Source organism: Pongo abelii, chromosome 1 (genome assembly GCF_028885655.2).
Source record: "Pongo abelii isolate AG06213 chromosome 1, NHGRI_mPonAbe1-v2.0_pri, whole genome shotgun sequence".
Lineage (NCBI taxonomy): Eukaryota > Metazoa > Chordata > Mammalia > Primates > Hominidae > Pongo > Pongo abelii.
In genome coordinates, this window is record NC_071985.2 from 159,114,523 (window position 1) to 159,140,632 (window position 26,110).

The 26,110-nt window shown below is 36.7% G+C and overlaps 1 long non-coding RNA gene across 1 annotated transcript in view; it reads left to right on the top strand.

Annotated features, from left to right (window-relative positions):
* The first annotated feature begins 6,551 nt into the window (after positions 1 to 6,551).
* The window catches only part of LOC129050651 (uncharacterized), a 56,292-nt gene continuing 36,733 nt past the window's right edge, over positions 6,552 to 26,110 (top strand). Inside the window, exon 1 of the long non-coding RNA XR_008514322.1 lies at positions 6,552 to 6,684. This is a non-coding gene — a long non-coding RNA (uncharacterized LOC129050651). The remainder of the gene's footprint in view (positions 6,685 to 26,110) is intronic.

The following is a 26,110-nucleotide window of genomic DNA, read 5'->3' on the forward strand; positions in this document are numbered from 1 at the left end:
AAAATAAAAGAGAAATTTAGGTAGCTTCATAGTAAAAAATCACTAATAGCATTTTTTGTATTCCATAGCAATATATTTATATCTCTGAAAATTTTTATTTCAAATTTTGAAAAGTTAAGATAGTGTTTAATATATTGTTGCTGCCACATGAATCTTTCAATAATATCAAATTTCTGTGTGTTTATCTACATTTTCTCTCCAGAAATTCATTTAAGAATTTTTCTTTTGAGAAGTGTCTGTTCATGTCCTTTGACAACGTTTTGATGGGGTTGTTTGTTTTTTTCTTGTAAATTTGTTGGAGTTCATTGTAGATTCTAGATATTAGCCCTTTGTCAGATGAGTAGGTTGCGAAAATTTTCTCCCATTTTGTAGGTTGCCTGTTCACTCTGATGGTAGTTTCTTTTGCTGTGCAGAAGCGGGATCTAGAACTAGAAATACCATTTGACCCAGCCATCCCATTACTGGATATATACCCAAAGGACTGTAAATCATGCTGCTATAAAGACACATGCACACGTATGTTTATTGCAGCATTATTCACAATAGCAAACACTTGGAACCAACCCAAATGTCCAACAATGATAGACTGGATTAAGAAAATGTGGCACATATACACCATGGAATACTATGCAGCCATAAAAACTGATGAGTTCATGTCCTTTGTAGGGACACGGATGAAATTGGAAATCATCATTCTCAGTAAACTATCGCAAGAACAAAAAACCAAACACTGCATATTCTCACTCATAGGTGGGAAGTGAACAATGAGAACATATGGACACAGGAAGGGGAACATCACACTGTGGGGACTGTTGTGGGGTGGGGGGAGGGGGGAGGGATAGCATTGGGAGATATACCTAAAGTATAATAATAATAAATAATAAATAAATAAATAAATAAATAAATAAATAAAAGAATTTTTCTTGAATACTTCCCTGGATATTAAACATAAAAATCATATTAAGACACAATCCCTGACTTGGAATTATTTGCAGTCAACTGGGAGAAACAGAGAGGAAAACAAAGACAATAAAGAGAACTTTTTTGGTTTCACATGACCACGTTATAATTCAAATAGTCTTTAAAATCAAAGAAAATGAATTGTCCCATAAAACTAATAGTCCAGGTCCATCTTCAGAAAAGGCTGATGGACACTCATATAGTCAGGAAGTCATCTTTCCGCAAGTCTCAGCTCGAGTTGTCTTTGTGTTGACTTGTTTATCTGATTCAGGAGGATTCTAACTTCATAGGGGCAAGATGGCCTCCAGAAGCTGTAGACGTCACAGGAAAAAGATAATTCCTCTTTCCACATAACTCTAAGAAAAATCCCAGAAAGTACTATCACTGTCCTAGAGAATGAGACACTGTCAGTGGGAAGCCTTGACAGGACTCATATACATGTCCAGAGCACGAGGGACTTAACATTGCTACAACACACGGGCAAAGACATGCAGAGAGCATTCTTCAGAGCAAAATCAGAGTGATGTTTTACACTGGAGAGGAACCTGAGTGCCAGGATGGGCAGATAAAGATTGTAGACTGAAATACTCTAGTAACAACCATGCAGATGGCATGTCTATCCCATTATTGAAAATGGTCTCTATGTCACTATGGAAATGGTCCTGGGTCTCAATAAGAAAAAAAAAAATTATGGCTGGGTATGGTGGCTCACCCCTGTAATCCCAGCACTTTGGGAGGCCAAGGCAGGTGGATCATTTGAGGTCAGGAGTTCAAGACCAGCCTGGCCAACATGGTTAAAACCCCGTGTCTACTAAAAATACAAAAATTAGCCAGTCGTAGTGGCACGCGCCTGTAATCCCAGCTACTTGGGAGGCCAAGGCAGGAGAATTGCTTGAACCCAGGATGCAGAGATTGCAGTGAGCCAAGATTGTGCCACTGTACTCCAGCCTGGGTGACAGAGTGAGACGCTGTCTCAAAACAAACAAACAAACAAAAAAAAACAAAAAAAAAAACTAAAGAAAGAAGAAAGAGAAAGAAAGAGAAAGAAAGAAAGAAAGAAAAAGAAAGAAAGAAAGGAAGAAAGAAAAAGATTATTTTAGCTTCAGATAAAGGGCAGCTATATAATTTTACTCCCGTTCACCCTGTTCTGCCTCATGCCCACTTGCTGGGCAAACTGAAGTTGCAGTTTCAAGTGGACAATTCCAGGGTAATTTTGTTGTCTGAAGATTGAATGCAATTTCCTGCATTCAGTTAGTAAAATGAGCACAGCACATGTGTGAGTAGGTCACCAAGGATTCTTAAGAATCATAGTCATAGTATTTCTCTTCCCATCAACCAGGCTGGCTACCTCATATTCATCTTGATAAAGATGTCTCCAAGAGCATTTGTAACAAGATTTGAGTCCTGACCCTTCTTTACACAGGTAGGATAAATATTCCTTTCCCTGGAAGTTCGTGTGGAGAGGAAGAGAGAAGAGGGAGGGAAAGGGGAGGAGAAGACAATATTATCTGCTCTAGAGGAATTGAAAAGGAATTATGCAGATGTTGATATTATATAGAATAGAGCAATGAGTGGGGGAAGACAGGAACAAAATTATAATGACTATTTGAAATTATCATTTCACAGTAGCATTAATATTCTTTGTTTCTTCATTATATATTATATTATCATAAGAGCAGAAATACATGTAACATAGTTGTCACAAATATACGTATAGGTAATATAAAATTATTTGATTACTCACTATGGAACTGCTAGAGATAGAGTCTCTCTATAAATTGAATATAATAAGTACTAACACTACAGAAAACAATCATGGCAGTCAGGCATTTTATATTATTGCACCCACCTGAATAAATATGTTTTCCTCTTCCTGTCATTAGTAATAGAGATGTTTTATTTTTAATCCTTGTAAGCATCAAAACATTTATTTGACACTTCATAAAATCAAAACTTTCCAAAATCAGTGTAATTATACAATTGACCCTTGAACAACACAGGTTTGAACTTCAGGTCCACTTATACATGGATTTTCTTTGGCCTCTGTCACCCCTGAGACAGCAAGACCAACCCTTCTTCTTTCTCCTCCTCTTCAGTCTATGTAACATGATGATGATGAAGACCTTTATGATTATCCATTTCTACACTTAATAAATAGTACATATACTTTCTCTTCTCTATGATTTTCTTAATAATATTTTGTCTTCTCTGGTTACTTTCCTATAAGAATACAGTGTATAATACATATAACATATAAAATGTGCTGATTGACTGCTTATGTTATCGGCAAGGATTCCAGTCAACAGTAGGCTATAAGTAGTTAAGATCTGGGGGAGTCAAAAGTTATACATGGATTTTCTACTGTGCAGGGCGTTGTTTCTGTTAATCCTTCAAGGGTGAATTGTACTTTACCTTCTTAAGCAAATATATTGAAGATTAGAAAGGAAACAAACAAAAAAAATCTTTGTTCTTGTTTCCAAGGTCATATACATCTTTTAATTATTTTATTTTATTTTTAATTTCTGTTGGTACATAGTAGGGATATATATTTATGAGGTACATGAAATGTTTTGATTCAGGAATGCAGTGCATAATAATCACATAAAGAAGAATGGGATATCCATCCCTCAAGCATTTATCCTTTGTATTACAAACAATCCGGTTACACTCTTAGATATTTTAAAGTGTACAGTTCAGTTATTATTGACTATAGTCACCCTGTTGTGCCATCAAATATTAGGTCTTATTCATTCTGTCTATTTTTTGTACCCATTAATCATCCCCTCCTTCCTCTCCTGCTCTGCACTACCCTTCTCAGCCTTTGGTAACCATCCTTCTACTCTCTAAATCTGTGAGTTCAACTGATTTGATTTTTAGATCCTACAAATGAGTGAGAACATTTAATGTTTGCCTTTCTTTGCCTGCTTACTTCACTTAACATAATGATCTCCAAATCCATCCATGTTGTTGCAAATGACTGGATCTCATTCTTTTTTATGGGTAAATAGTAATTCATTGTATATATGTACCACATTTTCTTTATCCATTCATCTGTTGATGGATAGTTAGGTTGCTTTCAAATCTTAGCTACTGTGAAAAATGCTGCAACAAACAGCGTGCAGATATCTCCTTAATATACTGATTTCTTCTCTTTTGGATATATAATCCAGCAATGGGATTGCTGGACCACATGATAGCTCAATTTTTAGTTTTTTAAGGAACCTCCAAACTGTTCTCCATAGTGGTTGTACTAATTTACATTCCTACCAATAGAGTACAAGGGTTCCCTTTTCCACACATCCTTGCCAGCATTTGTTATTACCTGCCTTTTGGATATAAGCCATTTTAACTGGAGGTGAGATGATATCTCATTGTAGTTTCGATTTGCACTTCTCTGATGATCAATGATGTTGAGCACCTTTTCATATGCCAGTTTGCATTTTGTATGTCTTTTGAGAAATGTCTATTCAAATCTTTGGCACATTTTTTTTTGTATAGGATTCTTAGAATTTTTGCCTATAGAGTTGTTTGAGTACCTTATATATTCTAATTATTAATTCCTTGACAGACGTGGAATTTGTAAATATTTTCACAAATTTTGTGGGTTGTCTCTTCAGTTTGTTGATCATGTCCTTTGCTGTACAGAAGCTCTTTAACTTGATATGATCCCATTTGTCCATTTTTGCTTTGGTTTCCTGTGCTTATGGGGTACTGCTCAAGAAATTTTTGACCAGACCAATGTCCTAGAGATTTCCCCCAAAGTTTACTTTTAGTGGTCTTATAGTTTGACATCTTAGATTTAAGTTTTTAATTTATTTTAATTTTATTTTTGTACTTGTGAAGGATAGAGATCTTGTTTCATTCTTCTGTATATGGATATCCTGTTCTTCTAGCACCATTTATTGAGAAATTATTTTTTCTCCAGTGTATGTTCTTGGCAACTTTGTCAAAATGGGTTTATTGTAGGGGTGTGATAGGTGATCACTGGCAGAGCTGAAACTGAAACCTGTCTTCTTATTCCAAATCTATTTTTACTTTCATTACCAGCTACTGTGGCCAGTCTTGTGGGGATCTGAAATACCACACTGTATGAATTCTAGCTAGATGAACTGTGTTTTACTCAAATATGCAAAGGCCAAATGGCAATCTGCTAGCCATGCTAGCCAATCTGAGGATGGTTTCACTAAACTTTCACCTCTATTCCTATTCCACTTGTTAAGATGGTTATGATATTCTTTCTCAGGGCAAAAGAATGTGTTTGCTTCATTGCCATCCTTTGTAATTCTTTGTTACTGACAACACGTTAGCTCACTCTGTAGGAACTCAAAGGAGAAACTGAGGCAATAGTCTCCCAGAGGAAACTCTACTTATAATGGCAATAAGCCTTCAATCTTTCAGTAAACCAATGGAGAAATCTGGGACCTATTCCAACCCCCACTTCTCTTTAGACTAGCGGTGTCTAACACAACATACAGGGCTTAGATTTTTTTAAATAGGAAACTGAGAAGCCAGCTATAATTTCTGGTTTTTGTCCACCATATTAGAAGTAATATGACTCTCTTGATAAATTTTAAAGTAGTGGTCACTGTGTAAAGTTGAGATGAACCCTCTACCCAAAATATGGTTAAGTGTTGAGACTGATGACATATATGCAACATGGTACAAACACATTTTCTACTTAAATAATGAAACTTTCTGGGAAGAGTTGGAAAGGCCCATTAAGCAGTCCAAAATGGCCTTGATGAGCAGGGGGTAGCAACCAGCTTGGAGTTTTATGGAAGTTAGAAGGTGGGCCTGGGATGAGGGTCACTCTTATCAGCTGAGCATTGTGTAATTTTAACTTCCCACTAGTCCCAAAGGAAGGAACACCAGACTTCTTATTAGCTTTCCCAAATGTGGGACATAAGGGGAAGGGAGAGTTATGGGGCTTGAAATCTGTCAGTAATCAAATACCAAAAATGGAGTCAGTCTGTTTATTATACCTAATAAATATTTAGCAGTTGATAGAAAGAAACACTCTTTTCATCAAGCTTTATTTGTAAGTCCTGTCTTTACAATATGCTCACTCCTTTAAGGATGATCAGTTCAGATTCTGGGGGTATTGGTGGTCTTCAAATGGGAATACTCACTTTCCCAAGATGTATTTATGCGTAAAATAAAGCTAGCAAACAAACAGAACAAATGGTTAGGCAAATATGAACCTACCTCCCAGGAAGGGCTCCACCATCACAATCACATATCTCTTTTGCATATCAGCTCTTTACAAAGGCTTTGACTGCCCACAGGGACTTGTACACTACACTGCGTGCTGTCCATACTTCCTGAAAATTAAACAATAGTGGTAAACCGGCAATCTACAGGCAAGGCACTTAGCAGAGCAATCTGGCTGCTTCTGAATGACCATCAACAGGATTTGCTTCCTTTCATCTCATTCAGCTATGTAACAGAGTGCTTGAAGTACCCCCAGGAAGTTCCTTTATCCTTGGCAGAAGGGGTTTGTGAGTCTTGATTTCAATGCCCTTTTATGCTACTGACTGTCAAAGGGGTTGCTGTGCAAGTAGTGAATCTGTAACAGAAATGACAGCCATGACAGCCTCATAGAGCCAGCGTCAAAAATATTAGTGAGCAATTTAGTAGGCCATCAAGCACATGAATAGACTGGGCCTTTTGCCATGTATGATCCATCTAGGTGGGAAAATATTGCAGCAGGATCAGAGGAAAGAGGTGAGTGGAAATGGCACTCTCTGATGTTGGAGGGACCTTTTCGTTTTCTCAAAATGCTGATTACCATCAGGCCTGACCCATGGTCATTTTTTTCTAAGAACCTGCTAGCGGATCTGTAGGTGGCTCTGTAGGGAGCTCGAAGGCATTATTCCTCTGGGCTCTATTGCAGCTTTCATCACGAGTTTTACTAAAGCTTTCTCAATTAAATGTATCACCTAATCTTAGATGCACAATTTCAGCCCATTTTAACTCTGAAAGTCCATTCTAATTCCCCCTTTTAACATTAAGCTTGCCTATTTATAATGATACTTGTTCACAATTATTATTGCTGTTCTAGTGGAGTAATAGTTATAAAATGTTTTACATTACCAAAGTTCAGTCCTGTTTTCTAGCTCCTGCATCTCTTTTAAAGTTAGATCAGTTTATTTATTTATTTTGACTCAATGTACATTGTTATTTTTGCTTGCCAGCTTAGGTCTTTGAAAGAGCACGGATCACACAGTATATGAACATTTTCATTCTGCATGTTTCTGTGTGTGTGTGTGTGTGTCCACCCACTATATTATATTTTCTTTATTTAACTACAGCTATTTTCTAATTCTTGGATGATGAAAGAAGATTGCTGGAAACATTCTGTAAAGTGTCTGACTAGACCATAAGCTCCGTGAGAGCAAGAGCTTCTATTTTCCTTATCAGGCCTCAGTGCTTAGCATACTACTGAGTTTAGAATAGTGCTCAGCTAATAGTTATTGAATGAATAAATAAGTGAATGCTAGAGATTAACTTTTTCTTGTACTCATTTACAAGAATTGTCTACACTGCCTGCCACTCTTGTGCTTTTTAACCTTTCCTTTTACCTCTATTTTTGGACAATATTTTAACTTATTGGTACTTATAAATCATGGGCAGTGTAGATTGGTGGATGACATGATATGTCCTGACATTTCTTCAGGAGCTAACCTTATCTCCATTGCCACTCTTCTGTCTTCCATGCTTAAATTACTAAACATTGATCAATATTCACATCTGATCTGGAAATTTTCTGGCAATGGCAACTGAGTGCTCCTCCCTGTTCTTTCTAGGAATATCTTTCCATCACGGTGCTTTTCCCCTTATTTCTTGGTATATAATGTGTCCTGGGACTAATAGTTAACGAGTTATTTTACACAGGAAAACCATATCTCTGCCTTTTAAGCTACAAGTCCTTTATTTAACTGTATGATTATTTAGCCTGCTGCTTCTGTGACCTCTCAGTTTATAGATTGCATACTAGTTAATATTTAATTTGCCCTAAACGTAGAGTACTATTGACCTTAGTTTATTTTTCACTGACACAGAAGTCCCTACCAATCCAACCACTATGCTCAAGCTTTATTGTCCAGCAAAAACACATTTGGAACTTCCTAGAGTACTGAGAATGAACGCAAACACCAAAATTTCCATGTTTTCTTTCTGGAAAAAAAAAAAAATCTGGAGCAGATGTTGACTATTCAAATACCTATGGGGGAACCATGTAATGTGCATATGGAAATTAAGTTGTAAGAAAATAGAAAGTGGTCAGTGCTATTGATAAAACAAAATATGCATTCCCTGACTAAAGATTATCAAATTCTATTTTTGTAAAAAGTGGTCTAATAAGACCGTAATAAAAAAAGGTCTAATAAAACAAAATGCGTCTTTAAGCCATATTTAGATTGCAGTTTACACCCACCGATCTCAACACTCCTTGGCAGCTTACTTCTTTCACAAATTTAGTAAGTGGTATTTGACTTTGCATAGAAAAAGATGGATGGGAGAAACATTCAAGCTTCCTAGTCTTTTGGCTTCAAGGTTAAGTTTGAATATCTGTTTTCTCCTTTGTTAAGAGTAAATACAGACCATTGCTTCCACATTTGGGCATTTAATCCTTCTACAATCTGTTAGAGTACACAGATAGCTAGACATGAGCAGGAGGGGAAGCCCTTGAGAAAGGAAGTTCTGGAACATTTCCTATCCCAGAGGCTACCTGAAACATGCACGAAACATACATGCTAAGAGCAGAGGGGAGGGGAAATACCTATGCAGAAAGGAATGCCTGAAATCACCTCTTAAGATGCCCAGTAATTGCTGACTTTGCAGTTAACCTGTCAGACTGTAGCCAGCTACCTGAAGATAAGAAGAGAAAAGGGACAAAGGGGAAATTCCTAAGAGATGTGCAGGCACAGTAAGTACAGATTTGACCACTATATGACCTTCCCGGGCTGGCAGTAATGAGCAACGCTGCCATCAGGCAGAATTTGTATTGACTGACCACCTGGCCCACAGGTGATCATCAACTGAATCTAAGGAAGAATCCCACAAACTTAGGGCAGTAACTAGCTGAGGGATACGACAGAGACTTAAGAGAGAGGCAGGAACTTAAAAAGTGAGACTGACATACTAAAAATCGCAATGCAGAACTCTCAGGGCTGCTGGCTTATTCTCTTTTGAGGAGCCCACTCTGTCTCATCTTTCAGAGCATACTGTCTCTTTAAATAAACTCTGCTACTACTTAATCTTTGCTGCTACTGCTGATGTTTTCCAGCCAGACCATCCTGCTCCTCTCTTAGAGTGTACACTATTTCCTTAGTAAAACTCTCTACTCTCTTTATTAAATTATCTCTTGGCCGAATTCTTTCTCCCAAGAAAGACAAGAACTGAGAACCCCCACACTTCCCAGTAACAAATCTACCTTTCTGTTTCACTGTCAATGCTGACTACCTGATTATTCCACTTTACTCATGGAAGCTTTTGATACCCAGTTTAAATGTTTACTTTCCACTGAAATATCTTATGATCATCTTGAGTGTCTTCGACAAATGTTGTGAAAAGCCAGCTTTTGAACTCTGGGCTCTTGGCCACTGACTTCCTCATTTTTAGGCATCATTACTTCCACACCATTTCATCTACTCATTCATATGATCACACTCTGAACCTTCTTCTCATGTGGAAATGTTACTCTCTTAAAATCCTGAACTCAAACATTCCATTCGCTTCCCTAATTTCCTAACTTTAAAGTAGTCTAATAAGTTACTGCTGATCATTCCCCTCATTTAGTTATTCAGTCCTTTGGTCTACCTACTTTTTCTCTATCAGCCTCCTCACCCAATCCCTATCCTTATTTCATTTCTTATTCATACTGGACTTCAAGTTATCATTACTTTCATGACTCTCTTAGCAATATTTTCAACTCCATCACCTATTTTTGCTGTTGAGCTTGCACAGGGAACACGTTGATTAATTTAATACCCTTGCCTTTACATCTGAGGTGCTTAACACAGCTGAAGAATTCACAGAATGGTGCAGTTTGGTTCACTGTGCATTTAAAACTGCTTCTCAATCTTCCCATGTTTTTATAACCATGTTTTTCTAATCTTTCTTTCCAATTTTACACCTCTCAGAAGACACAATTTACTGATGTTCTTTCCTCTCTCACATAGTTTCACCTCTGCTTCTCTGCTGATTCCTTTCCACAAGCAGTTGAGCATTCTCTTATTGCTACACAAGAAAACACACACACACACACACACCCCACTTCTCCATCTCATATCCCTTCTAGATGCAGTAGTGTCTTTCTCCATTCACAAAGTTCTTGATATAGGTACTGTACTTTTTCTGCTTTATTGTCACTCATTCCTCTCCCAGCGCTTGATTCTTACTCTTTTTTTTGCCAAGGTTATCCTTGTTGATAAATATCAGTTTCAGTCTATGTCTTCCCAGATCTTTTAGCCATATTTGGCACAATTGACCTTCCTGCTTCATGAAGGGTATTTCTTTTGCCCTTTTTTAGACACCAGCTCTCTTGGGTTTTCTCTTACTGTTGTGGCTGCTGCTTCTCAGTTCCATTTATTTTCCTATACCTAGCCCTTAAATTCTAGTCTCAGTGTTATACTCTCCTCTCTTCTCCCTCTACACAATCTTCTTTGGAGATCTCAATCAATTTATTTATCATCTATAGAATGAACACTCTGAAATCTGTACCAATCTATATTTTACATTTTTGCTTCCCACTTTGTATGCCACTGTGAGGTGTACATCTCATATGGAGGTCCTTGAGACACTAAAGCCTAAACATGCCTAAAATTGAACTCATTACCTCCCGTAGTCTTAATTTTGTTTCTGTCATACTCTTCCTTTTCCCCATGAATGGCACCTTCCTTCATCCAGTTGCTTAATCCGAAAGTTGAACATGTTCTTCCTCTACCATTTTTCACAGTGAACTATTAATGCTACCAATTTTACTACTAAACATCTAATCATTAAATCTATTCACAATTTTATAAAAAGTTTTAAAAAGAAGCAGGGTATAATAAGAGTGTATTAAAGGGAAATCTAATTTATATTATAAAGTTTATAAAGAAAAATGACATACAAATTGATATCTAAAGAGGGACTGGAATTATGCAGATGTGGAGAATGAGAGTGGCAATGGGATGGAGAGCCCTCTAGGAGAAAGGAATAGCATGTACAAAGAAGGACTAAGGCACAGTTAAGGAACAGAAGATCAAGTATATAAAAAGTACCAATGTAAAGGAGAGAATACAGGAAGATGAGCGGGTAGGAAAAGCCATGGCTAATTCACCCAGGGCTTTGTATCTTCTATTAAGAATTTTAAACTCTATCTTGAGAAAAAGAGAAAGCTATCAATGGGTTGTAAGCAGGAGACATTGCCTGATAATTTGTCATATAGTATCTACATAATAAGAAGTGACTAATTTCATGGTGTTATTTTCATATGTATGTGTGTGTATATATATATATGGACACACACACATACACACAAATACAAAATAATTCAAGAACTTGAATTCTCTCTTACTTTGCTCTTATATTGTTCCTCTATGTTTCACTATGTTGACCCAAATAACCAGCCTGCTTAACCAAAGAGTAGAACCTCGATGAAAGGAATATTTCTAATAACCCAATCACTTCTTTCTTAGAAAGATAATTTTGATGTATTTGGTAAAACACATTATTCAGGATGTTATTAACTATCTCTATATATTTCACATAGATTTGGTGGATGTCTTCCAAAGGACCATTTGTTTTTTTCAACCCACAATATGTGGCACAAGTAGGTGGCTATTTTATGAACTGATCACCTTTATTTCAAAAGTTATAAGAAAAATTCTATTAGTGGTTTGGAGATTTTATTCTGATTTGACAAACAATGAATAGCTTTTTCTGATAGCACTTTTAGGATGCAGCTGGGTGAAAAATCAACCACAAAGGGAGCTCTATTTTATTTATCATTAGTTTTGACATGCTTCCACAGATGTTTTCTGGGAACCATTTAACCTGCTTAATTTGTCTCTGTATAATGGGAAGCAGATAGCCTCAATTAATGTACTGATTAGTAAATTCTTTAATGAGTTTCAGTAGTTTTACTCATTATTGCTGATATAGTACGCTGAATCCTGGAAGCTGGGATTTGAGCATTATTAGAACATAAAACCTGAACCATTGCAGAATTGCTTTTCTATGGCATATTTGTTGTTTACTGGTGACTTTTCTCTTGTGTGTATGTGTAAGTAGGGAAGACGTTGAAACACAGGAAAATGAATTCATAGACTTGTGGAGTTTGCAAATTTGTTGATGAGTCCATGTAAGCCACATATAATAAGAAACTGGCTGTGGCAACCCCTTGGCGACTAGGAATATGATTATTCCTATGAATGTGTCTGATACCAGGAACTAAAGCAGAGTGCAGCCTCATTATGTGGTTTTGATGCATACATCAAGAAATATATTTATTATGTATATTACATATTATAAATATACGTAAGGAGAGTTCATTTGGTGCTACTTCCTAAAAGTAGGCAATAAAATATCTATCCCTGGGAACAGGATTAACTCTTTCAAAAGGTAGCTTAACCATAGCAGCAGGATTTATGGAAAAGCATTAGAAAGTTATATTTGCCCTGAAAAGGGAGCAGTAAACATCTACTGTTTATGCATTACTGAAATAATAGATGAATCCTCTTCTCTGGCTTAGTATCTTACTCTTCTAAACAAGAGAATTTAAGACCTGTGGGATCGTCTAAATAGCATAGGTACTTGGATAGCATTGGCATTTTTGGTTAGAAAAGGAATATAGAAACTGTGGTCAAAGCATCAGGCATTCTCTTATGAAAGTTTACAGCCAATTTTTCTTCTGCTTTTATTGGGGGCATTTATTCTTATAGCTACAATGTGCCAGATCAAGCAAAGACCAGAGTATCCTGCAAAGGCCTGTTAGAGAACTTCTCTTCCACAGAAAGGTTCTTCCTTGTCGTCATATTTTGTGATAACATAAAGATTAATGACATTTATGGAAGTGTGTGTCATGAAGCAGATGGCTTGTTAGCACATTTTATCAAGCTCACTCATATACATACAATGTTAAAACTTTTCCAAGTTCATGAATTATAAAAGAACACTAGATGCTGTGTAGTCCAAAGAGTCCTTTAATTATTAAAATTAGATATGCCAAAGAATTCAAACCTGAGTGGAAATTAAAGACGGGCTTTGAATCAAGATAAGGATGCTGAATTTGTTTCTTGCAAAATTACTTCTCTTCAGGAGGTAGTGGATTTCTACTAGTATTACAACTACTAATTCAGCTTTACCCCTTATTACTTCCTGACATAAAGCCTTTGTTAGAGTTAAATTTATATTACAGGGACTGTTCACTTCTCTAAGAGGGTGAGACATGCTCTCTTAACTGAGTGTTTTTGTACATCCTGTCCTCATGTCTGAAAGCCTTACCTGAACTCCCATGTGTCCAAATTTCATAAACCTACTTAAATGTCAAGGCCTATCTCAAACAAAATTTATTTTAAGAATACTTTCATGATCTTTGCAATCATGTGTGATTTCCTTCGCCTCTGAATCACGTCATACTTCTTAAGGATATTTTCCATCTTGCCCTGCGTTATTTTCATGTATGTGTTTGTTTTGTGTCATACATTAGATAGCCTTTGTAAGGCTGATGACTCTATTTTCTTTATCTCTGTCCAGCCCCACATTGCCTAATGAAGTGTCTTCAAAATATTAGATGCTTAATGGATATTTATTGAATTTTATTTTTTAAAGTTTCTTGTAAACTTAAAATATGATTTTAATATGTATTTTTCCACCAATTTAAATGTTGAAACATTTAACACTGTTGAATGTTGAAATGTTGAAATATTAACCTTTTAAGCAATTATTTTTATTTTGGCTCTTGAGAAGTTCTGAGCTGTTTTCTGTTCATTTGTAATACCTTCTCTTAGCCTTTGCTTCTGATAATAATTTTTCTTTCCTCTTCTTTAGCATCTGGATCAATATTTTTTACTCTTATTTCCATGGTTATAGATTTTATTGTTACTGCTAGCTACCTCAGATTCTTACTGATTTACCTATCCAACATTTATTGTCTTTTAGGTTGTAGGCATTATGCTGAACAATAATGATATAAAGATTAATAAAAATATAGCCGACACTCTCAAGCAACTCACAGCCTACTAAAACTGAAGTTGGAGTACTTAAACAATTACAAAAAGGAAAATAAAAACAAAATCATAGCGTTCAGTTCTTTACTCTTTTGTAGAGATGGAAAATCATTTATGCCCCAAGCCAAATAGTGCTTTTTAGTGGCTTATTTTCCAGATTTCTGTGAAAAACTAGGTAGCCTTTTCTTTTCATTTATCAATCATCTTTTTTTTTTTGAGGCAAATATATCTTCATGCAGATAGGATGCCAGGGAAAATACCTGGTAGTAGGAATACCTATTAACCTTTTTGGTACTGCAAATGTTTTACTTACTTTGGTGGAAATCATTAATGTTTTAACCTATTTCCTTTTTTTTTTGAAATGGGGTCTCGCTCTGTTGTCCAGGCTGGAGTGTAATGGTACGGTCTTGGGTCACTGCAACCTCCACCTCCTGGATTCAGGTGATTCTCAGCCTCCCGAGTGGCTGGGATTACAGGCATGTGCCACCACATCTGGCTAATTTTTGTATTTATTTATTTTAGCAGAGACGGGATTTCACTATGTTGGCCAGCCTGGTCTTGAACTCCTGATCTCGTGATCCACCAGCCTCTGCCTCCCAAACTGCTGGGATTATAGGCATGAGCCACCGCGGCCAGCCTATTTTAACCTATTTCTTTTTTTTTTCTTTTATTATTATTATTATTATTATTATTATTATTATTATACTTTAGGTTTTATGGTACATGTGCCCAATGTGCAGGTAAGTTACATATGTATACATGTGCCATGCTGGTGCGCTGCACCCACCAACTCGTCATCTAGCATTAGGTATATCTCCCAATGCTATCCCTCCCCCCTCCCCCAACCCACAACAGTCCCCGAAGTGTGATGTTCCCCTTCCTGTGTCCATGTGTTCTCATTGTTCAATTCCCACCTATGAGTGAGAATATGCGGTGTTTGGTTTTTTGTTCTTGCGATAGTTTACTGAGAATGATGATTTCCAATTTCATCCATGTCCCTACAAAGGACATGAACTCATCATTTTAAAAAGAGCCCGCATCACCAAGTCAATCCTAAGCCAAAAGAACAAAGCTGGAGGCATCACGCTACCTGACTTCAAACTATACTACAAGGCTACAGTAACCAAAACAGCATGGTACTGGTACCAAAACAGAGATATAGATCAATGGAACAGAACAGAGCCGTCAGAAATAATGCCACATATCTACAACCAACTGATCTTTGACAAACCTGGGAAAAACAAGAAATGGGGAAAGGATTCCCTATTTAATAAATGGTGCTGGGAAAACTGGCTAGCCGTATGTAGAAAGCTGAAACTGGATCCCTTCCTTACACCTTATACAAAAATCAATTCAAGATGGATTAAAGACTTAAATGTTAGACCTAAAACCATAAAAACCCTAGAAGAAAACCTAGGCAATACCATTCAGGACATCATAGGCATGGGCAAGGACTTCATGTCTAAAACACCAAAAGCAATGGCAACAAAAGCCAAAATTGACAAGTGGGATCTATTTTAACCTATTTCTAAGGTAATGTTGAATCACATTACCAGAAAAATGTTGTTTTAGTGTCAAACTCAAAAGAAAGCCATTAGATTTGACAATGAGTATCCTAATCTGACACTTTCTTTCTTGAAGTGTATCTACAGAAGATTCATAGCATGATGTTTATAAGTGAAGGGTAGAGGTTGGATATAATATGAAAATGTTATTTTTCACCATATCTTACAACATGTTCTTATTTTTCAAGGTGAGATAGGTTTAAGTCATGTTTCTGAAATAATTTAACATATAATTTTATTTCCCTAGTTACTATTGTCAAAAGAATATTAACACATGGGACACCTGAGTTCAAATTCTAAAAAGTCAAATACAGTCATGCACTGCATAATGATGTTTTGGTCAATGACAGATCAGATATATGAGGTGGTCCCATAAGATTATAAGGAAGCTGAAAAATTTCTATCCCCCAAGTAATGCTGTAGCCATCACAATGGCAGAGTGCAATTACTTTTTTTTTTTTAATAAATTTAGTGTAGCCTAAGTGGATAGTGTTCATAAAGTCTACAGTATTGTGCAGTAATGTCCTAGGCATTCAGGCTCACTCACCACTCACTCACTGACTTACCCAGAGAAATTTCAAGTTCTACAAGCTCCATCATGGTAAGTGTCCTATATAGGTGTATGCCATTTTTAATTTTTTATTCCACATTTTTACTATACTTTCCTATGTGTAGATATGTTTAGATACACAAATACTTACTATTATGTTACAGTGGCCTACAGTATTTAGCACAGTAACATGCTATAGAGGTTTGTAGCCTAGGAGCAATAGTCTATACCATATAGTTTAGGTGTGTAGTAGGCTTTAACATCTAGGTGTGTGTAAGTACACTCTACAATGTTAACACAATGATGAAATTGTCTAACGATTCATTTCTCAGAATATATCCTTGTTAAAAGTACATGACTGCACACAAAAACAGAGAAGAAAAGGATGGTTACCAGGAGCTGCGGTGTAGGGAGGGGAAATACAAGTCAAAGGGTAAAAATTTTCAAATGTCTAGGATGAATGTTTAGAGATATAAGGTACACCATGGAAGCTATAGTTTTAATATTGTATTGTATACCGGACATTTGCTTAGAGTTGATTTCAGGTGCTCTTACCACACACACAAAAAAGCAAATACTGTGTGAAACGACGGATATGTTAACTTGATTGAACATAGTAAATATTTCACTATGTATATCAAAACATCATGCTGTACACCTTAAATATACACAATAATAAATAAATAAATAACTCCAAGTACTTAGCTCCAAAAAAAAAAATTGATCATGGAAAGAAACCTCTCTTTGAAACCTCTTCAGCCTCGATTGTCTTATCTACAAAATTAAGAGACTGGACTAGTGCAGTCACTAAGGTTGTTTTCAATGCTAGCATTTTATACTGTTACCAGTTTGATTCAAGGGGTCCTGCAAAACAAAAATTAATATACTTTTATTTATTCAGATAACTTCTTTTATGTTCTTTTGCTTCTCCTAGTTAAAATGAGAACTTTATTTCATTAAGTTTACTGCATTAAAAAAGTTATTCTGAGTATAAATGTTCTGCTCCTACAAACCTTAGGACTATGAAAAAGAGAAAACCGCGTTTGATCTCTGCATCTTGGCAGACAGTAATTGGACTGATCACTTTGAAAATTCACTGTTGGTCAATTAGCTATAGCTAGTCCTTTTAAAATATGCATTCAGGGTGACTAATTTTACGTAAAATTATGTACAAAGAGTCACATAATTAAAGTGAGATCCCCATTTGTTTGTAAAAGGATGATTTTTTCCCCAATTAAAAGCAAGCAAAATGAAGCATGAGTTTTTTTCTCTCTTAAATCGTTTCTAAAACCAGTATCTGATTATATATCAACAAAGTAGGTAGTTTAAAAACAGACAGACAACCAAAGCAGGGTTATACATGCATGTATAGTATTTAGGGACTGTCATGGGTCCCTCTCATTTCCATTATAACAAAACCCCCATTTCTACCTGTCAAAATTGTAGCCTACTCCTAGGTGATCTCACTTAATTAGCAGTCATGAAGATTATCATGGCACATTTATGAAAATTTTTAAAATGTCCTTCAGAAAGTTGACTGGGATAACTACATTGTTCTTTACTGTAAAATCAAAAGGTTATGCAGTCCCCTTCACATCCTGACCTCTCTGAGTCAAACCAATTACGGGCCAATTTTTGATAATGAGCAATCATATAATCATAAGATTGGAAGAGACCTTGAGAGGGCATCTGGTTCACTCTCCGCTACCAATGTGGGGTGGGCTGCACTAAAATCATCTTGGAAAGAAATCCCTACCCTCTCCTTTGACATTTTTAAAGCAAAGGATCCGCTGTCTCCGAGCTCTGGCTGCCCACAGTAGTAACTCCCTTGATCCTGCACCGTGTGTTGGCTTTCTCCTCTTCCCTGTCTTATCCCCCACTCCCATGTTCATGTTTCCTGGGCTCAGGTCACAGAGAAACTGCTTTTCCCCTGATCCTCATCTCAGGGTCCACTTTGGGGGAACTCATTTAAGACACTCTACATATAGCCTTTAATGAAGCAGAAGTTATCAATTAAAGAAAGAAAGCATTAGATTGGTCACATTAATATTAACCCAAACAAAATCTTCTGATTGGTGTATTGTTACAAAAAACAGATTGCAAAATATTAACCCAAACAAAATTTTGTGATTGGTGTATTGTTACAAAAAACAGGTTGCAAAATATCCTTTGCAAAAAAATAGCTCTTTCCTGCATGACTTACTACTGCTGTTTCTAAATCTTAAACTGCTTTTTGCTCAACTTTCATGATGATAATAGAGGTATCCAAATCAATAATTATGCACTTTAACCATTATCCACAATGCAGCTATTTCATCCAGGAATAGGTGGAACCCAATCCTTGTAATATTTCTGGGATGTTGAAAAGCTTTTAAGGGAACATTTGAGGATATCTGTCAAAAAAGATTTGAGAGTCTCATCCTACCCTTATTTTTCACAGATGTAGGTAAATATGGGTTTGAAAAAAAATCACCTCAGCTAAATCTGTTAGAGCTATATTTTGTTTAAATAATGTGTACAGGGGCCTAAAATGTCAGTTTTTCAGTTTAGTTCATTAAAGTTAACATAGATCTAGATCTATTGATAGCTTAAAATGCCATTTAGAAATAGAGCATGTTGAATAAACTTGTCCATAGCATAGCTAGGGGGCCACACACACTCAGCCTGCACTCCTGCTCTCCATTCTGTGTCACGTGGTAGATTTTAAAGGTCATCCAATTGATCACCATAAATAGTATTCTGTCACCACCTCCCTAAGAGCAAGAGGGTGAATCTTTGTGGAACGCAAATGACAATAATGAAATTCTAAATTTTCTCTCTTTAATTTTTTTTTCCTTTTCATCATTTTATAGAAATAGTGAATGGGAAATAAAATGATTTTTTTCTCTCTTTTTTGAGTGATAAAATGTATCTTGGTATACCACTAGCTTTGGGGTATCCCTGAGCTCTGACAGCTTAATTTCAATTGGGGTAAGTACAAAGCCAGGCCTTGAGGGCTGCTGTCTCTGGTCCCATTCTAGTAGAACATCAGAAGGAAGGCTGGGCATGGTGGCTCACGCCTGTAATCTCAGCACTTTGGGAGGCCACAGTGGGTGGATGACCTGAGGTCAGGAGTTTGAGACCAGCCTGGCCAACATGGTGAAACTCCGTCTCTACTAAAAATACAAAAATCATCTGGGCATGGTGGCAAGTGCCTGTAATCCCAGCTACTTGGGAGGCTGAGGCAGGAGAACTGCTTGAACCTGGGAGGTGGAGGTTGCAGTGAGCAGAGAGCGTGCCATTGCACTCCAGCCCAGGCGACAAGAGCGAAACTCCGTCTCAAAAAAAAAAATAAAAATAAAAGAGAGGGATTCAGATTTGCAGAAAAGCCTCCCTGCTTCTTGTCTTCGTTGTCTCAAGCCTACTGCATATGGCACCTTTCCTTTCAAACCCTCACTGGGAATGACAAGTCAATTGGACTTCGTTATCTGATTATGTGCTCATTCTCCAATAGGAGAGTAAACCTATGTTGTATTCAATCTGCTGGACTCTGGTAGGTATTTTTTCCATCTCCTCTTCATTCCATTGTTGAGGGAGATTTCCCCCAACTAAGATTATGAGGATGTCTGAACACACAGCACCCAGTACTGGACACATGAGACTGACAAAAGTTTCTAAGTCATGGATAGTCACAGACGCGGGGAGTAGGACACTACACAATGCAGGGCCACACAGGGCTTGTACACGACAGCAGAGTGAATAAGCATGGGTTGTGAGAGATAGGATCTATAGTAACAAGAGGATGCTGTGATCCCTGGTTCCTGTGGGAGTATGGTATTAATTTTGTTGAATACCTTAATGTGATGATAAGGAGGTGAATCCTGTTAGATTCACTTCTGACAGAACGGGGTGGAGTGTAGCTGCTCTAGCTGACAAAGGAAGCAGCTGGGTGGGGAGCCTTCCCATTTCTGTGAGGGCCACAACTGGTGAGAGCAAGGAAACTCATAGTTCGTTCTTTGGGGTCCTATGAGGTTTGAAGACAGCAAGGCAGCTCATGAAATTTTAGGCCTTATAATATAGTAGGTTAGGTTTTACTCTGGGAATTGGAGACCAATTAGGTGTGTCCCTATTATCCTAGTCACTGTCTGTGGTTCTGAGTAGGATTATCCTTGCTATTTGGAGAGCTTTCTATCCACTTCAAGTTCATCCAGTTTGGGCTAAACTTGAGATATTAATTTCATCTAGTTGATTACTATATAGAATCAATTTAGATTAAATATAGGCTCAACATATTTCATGTAAATTTGTGGATTTCATAATTGTTTTTAGGCACAATAAGCCTCCAAACCTACTTTTCTTTAACCTTATGTTCCTGTTCTTCTGAAGCCTCATTATACATTTTGACTGGTTTTTAAATCTCCTATGCCAGGTGTATCAGTGATCTATAAGAATAATTTTAAATCAGAGCCTTCACACCAACCTTACTCCAATTTCTATTCACTTGTTCATTAGAGACAGAGTCTCACTCTGTCACCCAAGCTGGAGTGCAGTGATGTGAGTATATCTCATTGCAGCCTCAAACTCCTGAGCTCACGTGATCCATTTGCCTCAGCAGCTGGGACTACAGGCATGCACCACTACCCTCAGCTATTTTTTTTTTTTTTTTTTTTTTTGTAAAAATGAGATCTCACTATATTGCCCAGGCTGATCTTGAACTGGGCTCAAGGGATCCTTCCACTTCAGCCTCCCAAAGTGCTGGGATTAAAAGTGTGAGCCACTGCACCCAGTCTTCAACTTCTAATAGCAAATAAAATAATAATAATGAAAAATATTAATAGATATGGTTATTTGTTTATTATTATGTGCTAGCTGCTTGGCTAAGTTCTTTATATACATGTTCTCAGTGAATCCTCACAATCCTAATTTCAGAAGTGAGGAAAGTTAGGCTCAGTGATCCAAGGCAACTTTTTCATAATCAGGCAGCTAGGTAATGGCAAAGTCAGAATTTAAATCTGAGTCTACCTTGACTCTAGGGATTTGCTATATCTATTATAAAACTCATAAAAATTTAAGTGATGTGATTAAGCATTTCAGAATTTCCAAATGAAGATTATGAGTTCATGGAGATTTGGGAAAGCTTGACACATTTAGAAACCCCTGAGCCTGACCAGGACAAGTGCCCAGTGCACTGTTCCTGGATGTCCTGCCAGCACTAGACCTCTGTTGCCAGCCATTATCTCACCGGATAACACCTATGATGCAAGGCAGAGGGCAGAGATCCTCTGGGAGTCACATTTTAGTGTGGGAAGGTAGCTTTTAATGCAAGAGTAACATCTTTGTGTGAGAGGGCAGCAGACATTAAAATGAGGCTATTAGAGCTGTACATTTTGGGAACAATGCCATGGGTCGGAGAGTAGAAGGGAATGTGCCTATAGCGGCAGTGAAATATTTCAAGTCCTTTGGGAAATTATACCAATAATTTTTAGTGTTCAGTGACAGTGTCTTCCTCCATTCCCATTTACTATTGTGGTTAACGCAATTGTATAAAGAGAAGTTTGATATTCCTTAAAATTATAATTTTTATCTCGCCTTTTTGCTGGATGTCAACTTCCAGGGAAGAAAAATAAGACAGACTGATTTTCTGAAGGATTTATAGCTTTGGCGTCACCATCTGGGTGGGACCTTGGTACCCTATAGGCAACAGAGTAATGGAAATTTTCCATGCTCAGGGTTGATTTGAGTTTGCCTATCTGGTCAGTGCCAACTTATTCTGTGGGCAGCATGTGTGAATCCCAAGATATTTTAGTTTTGTTAATCTGATCAGTGCCAGTCCATTTCTGGCTTTCCTGTCCACCTGCTGACTCCCTGGTGCTGGCTTCCTGCTGGTTTGTCCATCTGTTAAGAATTTATTTACAAAATACACTAAAATGCAAACTGCACCAGTGTGGGACTTAGCTTCCCCTTGCCGAGAAAATGGCGTCATGCCAGAGAATAATTTTCAATTGTTACTAAACTTGAGTACAAGAAATTGGAAGATTCAAGGGACTCTTACTTTCACTTGAAATCCCTCAGGCAAAATGTTAATGAAAATCATCTTTATTTCCATCCAGGGTAGGCAATGATTATACTACATAAAAGTATAGAGTCTAATTTCAGAGTGGTTTGTAGAAAGAGCATTATATTGATAATCAAAAATTCATAATTATAATCCAGGATATCTCATTACCAGTTCATATGATTTTAGTCAGAGTTTCAATTTTGAAAAAGGTTGCATCTGTCAATGTCCAAAATTCACTCCAGCAGAAAATAAGGATGTTTTTCATTTGCATGTAGCTATTCACGTGCATGTACATTAAGCACATGGATGTAACACATATGGAAGTCAATATAAAACACCTGGAGATTATTCTGGCTTGACTGTTGCCCCACACTGAGGGGAGGATGCTGTCGTGATTTATAGGTTGCCATGGTGGCAGGGGAGGGGCAAGATTTTGATAGATGAAGTAATAAAGTCCTTCAAGGGAACAAAAAAATAAAAACAAATTCAAATAATTCAAGAACTATTAAAGGAAAAAGTAGAATATTTATGGAGGTGAAAAGAAAGCAAAAAAGAGAGAAATAATCTGTAGTTTTTCAATTTTTTTTCTTTAAGGTTATGTGTATGAGTGGCAGAAATGAGATATTATTCACAGCTGGGCACAGAGTTGGTGATTAAATCAAGATGATAAAACAAATATTTAGAGGAAATTTTCACAGATACGGTTTTGGGGCCAGTAAGGGAATTCTGTTAGAAGGCTCTCAGCAGAACCTAGAGGGGAAGCTGAACTAAGAAGGCTCCACATCACTTACACCCATTAAAAATAAGATTCTCAAAATTGGAGCTCAGTAACTTGTGAAATTTTCAGCTTTCATGTGCCATTATACACTGACTTAATGGTCATTACATACAACCTTTTGTTAAATATCTTCATTGATTACCTTGAGGTAAGATGTAGAAGTAGTTTGGCAAGATTACATTTTTCTGTGTGTCAGGTATTCCCAGAAATACTCAAAAATGATAAAGGTGAGAGCATCCCAGTTGCCTTTGTTCAAGTTGCTATAATAAAACACCATAGACTGGGTAATTTAGAAACAACAGAAATTTATTGCTCACAGTTCTAAAGGCCGGGAATCTAAGATTAAGATGTCAGGAGATTCAGAATCTGGAGAAGGCTCACTCTGCTTCAGTGATGACCGCTTCTTATGGAGTCTTCACATGGCAGAAGGACAAACAAATTTTCCTCAGGACTATTTTGTAAGAGCACTAATCCTAGTTATGGGGGTGTAGCCTTCATGACCTAATCGCCTCCCAAATGCCCCACTTCTTAATATTGTTTCGTTGGGGATTAGGTATCGATCAACATATTAATTTGGGGGGAGCAAAAATATTCAGATCATAGCACCAGAAAAGGTAATATTTCATGAACTCTTTTTTGGGGTTCCACAGATAGGCTAGATTATATTGATATTACATGTTGAATTTTAATTAATTTATTTAACAAATATTTATCTAGAAACTACTGGCCGGGCATGGTGGCTCACGCCTGTAATCCCAGCACTTTGGGAGGCCGATGCGGGCAGATCACTTCAGGTCAGGAGTTCGAGACCAGTCTTGTCAACATGGTGAAACCCCATCTCTACCAAAACTACAAAAATTAGCCAGTCATGGTGTCTGGGGCCTGTAATCCCAGCTACTCAGGAAGCTCAGGCAGGAGAATTGCTTGAACCCCGGAAGCAGAGGTTGCAGTGAGCCCAGATCGCGCCACTGCACTCTAGTCTGGGCAACAAGAGTGAGACTCCGTCTCAAAAAATAAACTACTGAGTTCTGATTCTTATAAAGTTTACAGCATAGAATGGAGAAGACAGAGACATTAAACAATGTTAACACATATTTTGTTATAATTTAAGAATATATTTTATTTTTAGAGCAATTTTAAGTTTGAATAAAAATTGTGCAGAAAGTAGAGAGAGTTCCCATATACTTCTTTCTCCTCCTCTGCCCCCAAAATTTCCCCTATTACTAACACCTCACATTAATGTGGTGTATTTATTGCAATTAATGAACTAATATTAATACATTAACTAAAGTCTATAGTTTACATTGGAGTTAACTCTTTATGTTGTACACTTCTGTGGGTTTTGAAAAACATATAATGTCATGTTTCCAACACTGTAGTGTCTTACAGAATAATTTCACTCTCCTAAAGATGTCCTGTGCTTTGCCTATTTATCACTTCTCTCACCACCCTCAAACCCTGACAACCATCAATATTTTTACTGTGTTTATGCTTTTACTTTTTCCGAAATGTCATGCATGCAGTTGAAATTATGCAGTATGTAGCCTTTTCAGTCTGGCTTCTTTCAGTAAGCAATATGCATTTAAGCTTCCTTCGTGTCTTTTAATGGCTTGATTGCTTATTTCTTTTTAGTGCTGAATAATAGTCCATTGTCTAGATGTTGATCATATAAAATTCTCATACATATAAACAGTTTATTTATCCATTCACCTGTTGAAGAATACATTAGTTGCTTTCATTTTTGACTATTATAAACAAAACTAATATAAGCTTTTGTGTGCAGGTTTTTGTGTGGTCATAAATTTTCAACTGATTTGGATACATACCTAGCAGCACTAAAGCTGATTCATCTACCAAGCCTATGTTTGACTTTGTACAAAACTGCAAAACTATCTTCCAAAGTGGTTGTATTCTCACCAGTCATGAATGAGAATTCCTGTTGGTCCATATCCTTGCCAGCATGTGGCATTGTCAGTATTTTGGATTTTGCCACTCAAATAGGAGTTTAGTCATATCCCATTGTCATTGTTGTTTTGCATCCCCCTAATAATACGTGGCGTTGAACATGTTTTCATATGTTATTTGTCATTGATGTGTTTTCTCTGGCGAAGCGTTGGTTCAGAGCTTTAGCCCATTTTTTATTGAGTTGTTTGTTTTCTTGTTGAGATTTTGTGTTTGTGGAAAACGGGTTTTTCTTTTTTTCAAAAATTGCACCAGAGTAAAGCAAAGCTCTAGTTAATGTCATTAGCAGTGTTACTCTCACTATGATTTCACTGGACAGTAGCGTAATCCCAAGAAAAATATGTTTCATTGTCAGGTTTTAGGAATGCTTTGTATAATTCGGATATGAGTCTATCAGATACATGCTTGTGAAGTGTTTTTTTTGTGGAAAACATTCTATCAGGTCTGGCTTTTTTTAAATCCACTTTGATAGTCTCTTTTAACTGATATATTTAGACCATTTACATTTAAAGTGATATTGATATTATTGATTGGATAGCTACCTTAATTATAACAGCTTTTTGTCATGGGTTTTTTCTTTTTTTTTTCTTCTACTATTTTTCTGACTTCTCTGGTTTTAATTGAGAATTTTATATAACTCCATTTTGTCTCCTTTCTTAGTATATTAAGTATACTTATTTTGAAAATATTTTTAGCCACATCCCTAAAGTTTGCAATATGTATTTACAAGTAATCTAAGTCCACCTTAAAGTAACATTCTATACCTTCATGGGTAATATAGGTACCTTATGTTTAATTATGATTTTGTTAAGTGGTAAATTAGAGCACACGTATATTGGTTGAACTCTAAAATTAGCACAATATATAATCCCTCACATATTTTAATATTATGGATTACTCATAATGATTTAAATCTAATGGAAATATTAGGCAGAGTATGGTGTATTGAATTATTCATCTCAACATTTTACTCTTTTGTAATAGTATTATTACACCTCATGACTCTGTGGTGAATGGTGTTGAAAGATAATTCTGTATGGATTT